Below are 10,288 nucleotides of genomic sequence, written 5' to 3'. Positions count from 1 at the left end.
GTAATGTAAATTGATACAACCACTATGGAGAACAGTATGGAGGTTCCTTAAAAAACTAAAATTAGAATCACCATATGACCCAACAATCCCACTACTGGGCATATACCCAGAGAAAACCATAATTCAAAAAGACACATGCACCCCAATTTACAATAGCCAGATCATGGAAGCAACCTAAATGCCCATCGACAGATGAATGGATAAAGAAGATGTGGCACATATATACAACGGAATATTACTCAGCCATAAAAAGAAATGAAATTGAGTTATTTGTAGTGAGGTGGGTGGACCTAGAGTCTGTCATACAGAGTGAAGTAAGTCAGAAAGAGGAAAACAAATATCGTATATTAATGCATATATGTGGAACCTAGAAAAATGGTACAGATGAACCGGCTTGCAGGGCAGAAATAGAGACACAGATGTAGAGAACAAAGGTATGGACACCAAGGGGGTAAAGTGGTAGGGGTGGTGGTGGTGGTGGTGGGATGAACTGGGAGATTGGGATTGACATGTATACACTAATATGTATAAAACAGATAAGTAATAAGAACCTGCTGTATAAAAGTAAAATTAAATTCAAAAAAAAAAAGAAGACACATGCACCCCAATGTTCACTGCAGCACTATTTACAATAGCCAGGTCATGGAAGCAACCTAAATGCCCATCAACAGACAAATGGATAAAGAAGATGTGGTACATATATACAATGGGATATTACTCAGCCATAAAAAGGAACAAAAGTGGGTTATTTGTAGAGATGTGGATGGACCTAGACTGTCATACAGAGTGAAGTAAGTCAGAAAGAGAAAAACAAATATCGTATATTAATGCATATATGTGGAATCTAGAAAAATGGTACAGATGAACCAGTTTGCAAGGCAGAAATAGAGACAGATGTAGAGAACAAACCTATAGACACCAAGGGGGGAAAGTGAGGGGTGGTGGGGATGGTGGTGTGATGAATTGGGAGATTGGGATTGACATGTATACACTAATATGTATAAAATAGATAATAAGAACCTGCTGTATAAAAAAATAATAATAAAATTCAAAAAAAATAAAACAAACAAGGTCTTGTAAGAAATTAACCTTAGCTAATCTCTTTGCCAAGCCAGAATAAAAAGAATGAGAAAAATGCTTTATGATGAAGTATATGCCTGACATACAGCAGTGGCAGTTTGTAAACTACAAGCCACCCATCTCAATCTCAGTACTAGATCAGTTTTTTTTTAAAATTGTAGTTGATTTACAATGTGGTTTTATAGACCAGTTTTAATAATCTCAATTTCAAGTTCTTTAGCTACAGTTTCCAATCAATTTTATTTTTGTTAGATTGGTGATAAATAGAAAAAATTTTATCCAGAATATTTTTAAACAATTGACTTCCATTTCAGATACTGAATTGCAATTGATGACTTAGTGCCAAATAATGGCTTCAGGAAAATTTTCTAACAAATTTGCAGCTATTCCAGACTTCCTTTCCACTACTGTACAAGCACCATTAGAACAAAATGCAATTAAGTTTGCTTTCAAATATTATCAAGGCCACAATCATTTAGACAATAATGGATTAGAAATACACTCTGTTGTGGCTGACACAAGGAACAAATACAATTACCAATACAGAAATTGATTCAACTGTGCACTGGAGATAAATCACTAGGCTCTTTTCTTCAAACGTGTAGATGCCTGATCAATTATAGTACCTATTTGGCATTCTCTTCTATAATATTCTTAAATATCTTCATATAATTTCTTTTGCAATATGGTCTGCTGTTCTTGTTGCATGTAAACAATTGTCTGTGTCTATTCCATTTTCCTCTTTCAACTTTATTGCCGTCACTATCAGATAAAGGCCTATTATGTTTTACTAAACTGTGAAGAGTATTAAAAACGTCTATGATAGTATCAATATTTTTATTATTTAGTTTATACACTAAATTGGAAATTGAGTCATTAGTTGATTCTTTTAACAAATTGTGAATTTTAGTACAGTCTTTAGGAAAATCATATTCCCTAATTTTTTTTTTTTTTCAGAAAAGTGTGCCTAGTAGTTTTATTAGTACCATTTGGGGTTACTCCATATGCCCTCCATTCCTTGGACATATGAACATGCTTTTCTTCTCTCCCTCCCTAATGCTGAAATATCAAACAATCCTTACATATTAGTTTATATTCTTTTATTTCAAGCAATTTGTACTGCTCTGAAAACACAAACACTTGTCTTTTCATTCCAACAATCTGGAAGCAAAAGGTTATCTACCTCCTTTGCTAACCATGATGGTTTCTTCAATGACTAGTTTGTTCAACAACTTTGAAATTTTTTTCCATTAGCTTAGGTAACCTATAATTTTCACTCCTATCATTTTCTGTGTCTGTTTTAAACTTCATCAGATCCTAGAGTAATGGAGATAAAAACAAAAATAAACAAATGGGACCTAATGAAACTTCAAAGCTTTTGCACAGCAAAGGAAACCATAAACAAGACAAAAGACAAACCCTCAGAATGGGAGAAAATATTTGCAAATGAATCAACTGACAAAGGATTAATCTCTAAAATTTACAGGCAGCTCATGCAGCTCAATAACAAAAAAATAAACAACCCAATCCAAAAATGGGCAGAAGACCTAAATAGACATTTCTCCAAAGAAGATATACAGACTGCCAACAAACACATGAAAGAATGCTCAACATCATTAATCATTAGAGAAATGCAAATCAAAACTACAATGAGATATCATCTCACACCAGTCAGAATGGCCATCATCAAAAAATCTAGAAACAATAAATGCTGGAGAGGGTGTGGAGAAAAGGGAACACTCTTGCACTGCTGGTGGGAATGTGAATTGGTTCAGCCACTATGGAGAACAGTATGGAGGTTCCTTAAAAAACTACAAATAGAACTACCATATGACCCAGCAATCCCACTACTAGGTATATACCCTGAGGAAACCAGAATTCAGAAAGAGTCATGTACCAAAATGTTCATTGCAGCTCTATTTACAATAGCCCGGAGATGGAAACAACCTAAGTGCCCGTCGTCGGATGAATGGATAAAGAAGATGTGGCACATATATACAATGGAATATTACTCAGCCATAAAAAGAAACGAAATTGAGCTATTTGTAATGAGGTGGATAGATCTAGAGTCTGTCATACAGAGTGAAGTAAGTCAGAAAGAGAAGGACAAATACCGTATGCTAACACATATATATGGAATTTAAGAAAAAAAAATGTTATGAAGAACCTAGGGGTAAAACAGGAATAAAGACAGAGACCTACTGGAGAACAGACTTGAGGATATGGGGAGGGGGAAGGGTGAGGTGTGTTAGGGCGAGAGAGAGACATGGACATATATATACTAACAAACGTAAGGTAGATAGCCAGTGGGAAGCAGCCGCATGGCACAGGGAAACCGGCTCGGTTCTTTGTGGCTGTCTGGAGGGGTGGGATAGGGAGGGTGGGAGGGAGGGAGACAAAGAGGGAAGAGATATGGGAACATATGTATATGTATAACTGATTCACTCTGTTATAAAGCAGAAACTAACACACCATTGTAAAGCAATTATACCCCAATAAAGATGTTAAAAAAAAAAAAAACTTAATAAGTCACTCTGTTACTTTGGCATTTTAGGGATCTGAATCTGAAAAATAATTTTAAGTTAGTAAAATTCACGATACTACTTGGGGGTTAACAAAATTTTTAAAAATAATTTTAATATGATTTTAGAAATAGCATACATTTTATATTTTAATTAAAATTTTTTTACTACATTGTAATTAGCTAAACCAATATTTTGTACCCTGCTTATAAATATAGAGCTGGGTAAAAATAAGTCACAGATGGTATTCTTAGCTTTTGGTATTAATTTTTTTAATGCAAACTTCTAAGAATATGCTAATATTTGGTTTCATCTAAAAGATTTAGAAAGTGATATTTTGTTTCCACTATTTTAGAAATAATAGGTACGCATCTGTGTTTTTATATATATTATATACCTATGTCACATACATTAGTATATATAAAAATATGTGTATATATAAATATGCATATATATGCCTGTTTTACATCATTTTTTTTTAACCTTTTGACCCTCTTCACCCATTTGTCCCCCATTCCCGCCTCTGGTAACCATTAATCTGCTCTCTATATCTATGAACTTGTTTTTTCGGTTTTTTTTCCTTCAAGATCCACATGTAAGAGAGATCATACAGAATTTGTCTTTTTCTGTATTATTTCACTTAGCATAATGTCCTCAAGTTCAATCCATCTTTTCACAAATGGCAAGATGTCATTCTTTCTCATGGGTGCGTAATATTCCATTGTATATATACCACATTTTCTTTATCCATCCATCCACTGATAGACACCTAGGCTGTTTCCGCATCTTGGTTTTTGTAAATAATGCTGCAATAAACATGGGGGTGCATATGTCTTTTTGAGTGTTTTCATTTTCTTTGGATAAATACTCCGAAGTAGAATTGCTGTAATATACAGTAAGTCTATTTTTAGAGGAATCTTCATACTGTTTTCCACAGTGGCTGCACCAATTTACATTCCCACCAGCAGTGTACAAGTGTTCCTTTTTCTCCACATCCTCACCAATACTTGTTATTTCTTGTCTTTTTGATAACAGACATTCTGACAGGTGTGAGCTTTTGATATCTCATTGTGGTTTTGATTTGCACTTCCCTGATGATTAACGCCGTTGAGCATCTTTTCATGTACCTGTTTACCTTCTGTATGTCTTCTATTGAAAAATGTCTATTCAAATCTACCATTTTTTAATTGGATTTTTTCTTTGCTATTGAGTTGTATGAGTTGTATCTTTATAGACTTTGGATATTAACTCCTTATCAGATATGTATTATCTCCCATTCAGTAGGTTGCCTTTTCATTTTGTTGATGGTCTCCTTTGCTGTGCAGAAGCTTTTTAGGATGATATAGTCCCACTTATTTATTTTTGCTTTTGGTGTCAGATTCAAAAAATCATCACCAGACCTATGTCAAGGAGCTTACTGCCTGTATTTTTCCTTCTAGTAGTTTTACGGTTTCAGGTTTTACATTCCAGTCTTTAATCCCTTTGAGTTAATCTTTGTTTATGGTGTAAGACAGCTTCCCCAACACCATTTACTGAAGAGACTATCCTTTCCCCATTACATATTCTTGGTAACTTTGTCATATGTTAATTGACCATATATGCATGGGTTTATTTCTGGGCTTTCTATTCTGTTCCCCTGATCTATGGGTATGTTTTTAGGCCAATGCCATACTGTTTTAATTACAATAGCTTTATAATACAAAGCCAGGGAGTGTGATGCCTCCAGCTTTGTTCTTCTTTCTCAAGATTGCTTTGGCTATTCAGGTTTTTTGTTTGTTTTGTTTTGTTTTGTTTGATTCCATTCAAATTTTGGATTATTTCTATTCCTTTGAAAATGCCATTGGGATTTTGATAAGAATTGCACTGAATCTGTAGATTGCTTTGGGTTGTATGGACATTTTAACAATATTGATTCTTCCAATCCATGAGCATGGAATATCTTTCCATTTATCTGTGTCTTCTTCCATTTCTTTCATTAATGTCTTACAGTTTTCAATATATAGGTTTTTCACCTTCCTGATTAAATTTATTCCTAAGTATTTTATTCTTTTTGATGCAGTTGTAAATGGGATTGTTTTTTTCATTTCTCTTTCTGATAGTTCATTGCTACTGTATAGAAACACAACAGACTGTGTTTTAATGGAGTTTTTAGCATGAATTTTAAACTAAAATACTAACTGTGCTTTTCGGTGTTTACCTATACCTTCAGTGTGACTTGCTATTTCTTGAATATCTACTATCAGTTTTAATTTTTTTTCCAACAATATCTCACAAAATCAGACTATGAATAAATTCTTGATTATGTTCTACAGTAAGACCCAACTGTAATAGTATAACGATTAATCCTAAAAAGAAAAAATTGATTATGATTTGCTTCAGCAAAAAAGATGCTCACATCACTGCCAAAGAAGTGTAGTTTGGACATGGATGCTGACTGATATTTTTGTTTAATTAAGTAGTAAGAAAAAAGCAAAACAGTGAACTTCACTGTTGGAGCTTCATTCATATGTCAATGATGTAAGCAACTTCTTTACTGAACTGGATGACAGTTTTTGAATACTGGAACAATACTTTCTTAACCTTTTGTGCTACTCACAACGTCAAGGCCACAGATGTGATACACTGTTTAGTTCTGCATTATTAATATTTTCTCCACTAGCCTACTGCCTGTTTTTATAAATACAGCTTTATTAGAACATAGCCATGCCCACTTTTAATGTAAGAGTTCAGCAGTTGTGACAAAGACCGTATGTACTAGAAGGCCTTAAATATTTACTAATTGGCTGTTTACAGAAAAAATTGCAAACACTTGGTCTAGAAAATCAACAAAACAATAAGCCAAGCCCTGATTTGTAGCATTTGCCAATTTCCATGGTGTAAATACTCCTATTGCAGCCAATTTCATGCTACATATGTGACAAACATACAAACATGAACAGAGTTGGACAGAAACACATACAACATAATATAGTATTTCCATCCTACAGATACCATAGACAACCTTAAGAGTAATTAGTAAAATGAAGTTTAAAAGAGTGACGTTTTTAGGGCTTCACTGGTGGCACAGTGGTTGAGAGTCTGCCTGCCGATGCAGGGGACACGGGTTCATGCCCCAGTCCGGGAGGATCCCACATGCCGCGGAGCGGCTGGGCCCGTGAGCCATGGCTGCTGAGCCTGCGCTCCGCAATGGGAGAGGCCACTGCAGTGAGAGGCCCAAGTACTGCAAAAAAAAAAAAAAAAAAAAAAAAAAAAAAAAAAAGTGAAGTAAAAAAAAAAAAAAAAAAAAAAAAAAAAAAAAAAAAAGTGACGTTTTGAGTATTTATTACCTGTTTTTAACATATTTGTTAATTTATATAATTTGATTTTAATAGTGGTTATGCTTAACAACTAGCTCATAAAATCCCCCCCAAAAAATAGCAATCAGCCTTGCAAACTGGTAAAAGCCAACTGTGGTGTACTACTAGCTCTATTTTCAAGAGGTCAGGAGAACAAGGAGTTATTTGCCTGACAAGTGGCTGAGTCAAGATTCAAATCTAGGTCCAAATTTCTGACCCCGGTTCGGCTTCTTAATCTTCTTAGCAGAGAATAAGGGCCTTTACTGGCTTGTTTAAAAAAAAAATGGGGAGTGATATATACTAGGGGAACTCCACAGGTAATAAAATTTATTTTTTGCAGTACCATCCTATATATTTGCCAGAAGTCTCTAACAAAACTGGCAGGCAGCACAAGAATATGAGTCTTGATGCTTGATACCTATTCAAAATACCTAGTCTGGGCTGGGTATCTGAAGGAATAAGAAAACAACTGATTGGTCTATCCATCATCTGCCATTTCGTTAACTGCTTTAGGAAGTGTAAATACAGGTGTTTACTACCACGAGCCCCGCATAGTGCTTATCGACCTACATGAATTCTGAAAAGCTTAAGAAAACCTGTGGTTTGAAACCTTACTACACGTGGGGCGCGGGAAAAGGAAAAGGAAAGGACATTCTCGAAGGGGCCTCATGCAGCCACACGTACCTGGGGCAAAATGTGCGGGCAGGATGGCCAAGTGCTAGGCCTCCCGACGTACTCTAAACCTTTAGAGCACAGCTCTAAATGAAGGAATGATAACGGCTAGAGCTGCTGGAGAACTTGGAGATCTGCCCTTGTACAACCCCTTCATTCACATGAAGAAACTCTGCTCTAGTGAGGTGAGGCGACTTGAACTTCAAGCGGTGGAGCCAGGATGAATTTATAACTCTTTCCACTACACCCCACGGCCTCCTCTAGAACACCCTCCCTGCACAGAACTTACCCCAAAAGCACCAGGAACCTGGTTGGTGACTGGCCTACACTTGAACCTAGGACAAACCTCCTAATCGCTCTTGAGTCACACTGTGGAAGCTCTGAGTCGGCGGGTTAAAGCCAAAGTACAGAAGCACAGAGCTCTACGTCGTGCAATTGCGTAGACGCCTCAAAGAACAAAGGGCGAAACACGGGCCCTGGAAAAAGCAGCCACGCCCCTCACCACGCCGCTGCCGCACCACAGAGCAACGCGAGCAGCCGTGAGGAGGAGCACGCAGCCGGCGGCGCGCACGCTCTCCCCGAGGCCGCGCGGGAGACGGTCTGACGTGCGCGCCCCCGCGTCGGTGGGCGGGGTCTTGGGCGGGGCTCTGAGCCGGACCGGGGCGGGGCCGCAGGGAGCTGTAGGTGTTGCAGCTGGGTCGCGACAGGTGCGCAAGGCAAAGCGCCAGGGACCCGTAGCAGGGCTGGTAGCAGCGCAGAGAAAAGACCGCTGTTAGCCAGGTAAGGGCCTTCTTTCTCCACATCCTCCACGGCCGGAGAGTGCGCGGAGACCTCGAATTCCCTCCACACCCTCTTTCTCCCGGGACTTTTGGGGGTGGGGGGAACACAAGGAGCGTGAACCCCTCCTTCTCGAGAAAGGGAGTGGAGGAGCTGCTGATCCTTTGCTGTTTCCTCACTTCTGGGTACTGCGCTGGGGTTGGAGTAATTATGTAGAGCGGAGCTTTTGCTGCCTGAGGGCGGGAACTGATAGGATCCCCTCCTCTTCCAACAGGAGCACTCCTTTCTAACTATATATAACAATATATACTTTTTTGGTGTGGTGGAGGAAAGCGGCAGTTCATCAAAATTCAAAATAGTCTCCCAGGGAAATATTCTAATAATTCAACTGCTCTTTTCCATTCTCCATTTTTAGCCATTCTCTCCCTCTTCGATTTTTCTCCCCTTCCATTCAACCTTTTGAGATATGTTGATAATATAGCAGTCCTTACAGCTGGATGTGTCACCCCAGAATCACTATCGTGTACATATGGCACCTGTCAATACGTGGGTGTTAATATAAGGTAACTGTACACCCCTGGCTACACCTACTAAGCCTGAAGCTGTAGGTGCTAGGAGCTAACCATCTGGCACCCTTCCTTACCTCCTTACTGGTGCTTACAATCCTGGTGAGAGATATTTGAAATACTATTATCTTTCACCTAATTCCAGCTTTCAGAAGTCTGCCTAATCCAGATGGTTCTATTGACTTGACTTTTCAAGTTAGTCAAAGATAATTAGGGAGTTATCAGCCGTTAAGACAGTGACCCTTTAAAAGGGGAGAGGTCTTCTTTTGCATTAGGTATTCTTTCTTTTGCTCTTGATTTAACTGGTTAAATGGAATACTTTTCATTTGCATAGTTATTAATACTATTCACAAATAAGTATTTTAGAAACCATGAAATAACACTTTCTTCTGAGGTCTGATGTAGGCACAAAAGAAGACCCTCAATGAGCATTTCCTAAGCTCCTGTGGAGTTATAGCCTGGATGAAGGATGATCATGTTTTAGGTAGACCTTCAAAAACGAGCATGTGCATATGTATTTCTTTGTTTTGCATTGATAGAACAACACATAACATGGTACTAGGTAATCACTTTAAGAACTCATTTCATTTTTTTGGACAAAACATTTATTGAGTGCCTCTTTTATTGTCAGTCCTGTGGATTCAAAGTTCTAAATGTTCTTACTCTAAAATAGCTTCAAATCAAATGGGTTAGGCAGGTCAATAGATACAACTTAGAGTATTAGTGAGGCCAGTGCTATACTAGAGGTCAACCCAGAGTGCTGTAGGAGCATAGAGAATACAGTTTTTAAAAAATTCCCTCTTCTGCTTTTCCTTGAACACAAAACAAATAACAAAAACCTTTGAGCAATAGTGAGTGATTCTCTTCAGTCCATGTATTTGTGTCAGCCATATTCCTTACCTTATGTTCTGTCAACATTATGGCCTTTTGATAATGGGATTAGGACTTGTCATTAATTCTATGTAGTTCAGTAAATAGTTGGTGGAGCTATTTTCACAGTTCTGAATTGGGCCTAGAAGTGTTATTATCATGTAGTCCCTGAACTCTAGAGCCTCTGGGAAGAGAATAGTATATTGGCAACATTAGCAAAGCAGTGCCATTTTGTAAAACTTGGTCCATTGTGTAACTTTGTTTAGCTTGGTACATTCAAGTTTTGTTCCAGATTCTGGTTAAAGGTGGGCCAAATTTTAACCACCTAATAATTCTAAGAAAAGAAAGTTTCAGAAGTGAAAACAATTCTATTAACAGCACATCTTGATGACAGAGTACCCTCAAAATGTCTTTTTCTTTTTTTCTTTCTCTTTCTTTTCTTTTCTTTTTTTTGGAGCACGGGACA

General features: G+C 37.6%; 1 protein-coding gene across 2 annotated transcripts in view; it reads left to right on the top strand.

The window, feature by feature from the left end:
* The first annotated feature begins 8,301 nt into the window (after window positions 1-8,301).
* LIMA1 (LIM domain and actin binding 1) overlaps window positions 8,302-10,288 on the top strand; it is an 87,209-nt gene continuing 85,222 nt past the window's right edge. Inside the window, exon 1 of one of the 2 annotated variants that reach the window (XM_007452291.1) lies at window positions 8,302-8,389. The gene's annotated coding sequence lies outside the window, so the exon portion shown is untranslated. The remainder of the gene's footprint in view (window positions 8,390-10,288) is intronic. The other variant, XM_007452292.1, reaches the window with a different exon arrangement.

This window comes from Lipotes vexillifer, unplaced genomic scaffold (genome assembly GCF_000442215.2).
Source record: "Lipotes vexillifer unplaced genomic scaffold, Lipotes_vexillifer_v1.1 scaffold422, whole genome shotgun sequence".
In the NCBI taxonomy this organism is placed as follows: Eukaryota; Metazoa; Chordata; class Mammalia; order Artiodactyla; family Lipotidae; genus Lipotes; species Lipotes vexillifer.
Note: the sequence above shows the minus strand (reverse complement) of the source record. Positions and strands in the feature narration are given on the sequence as shown.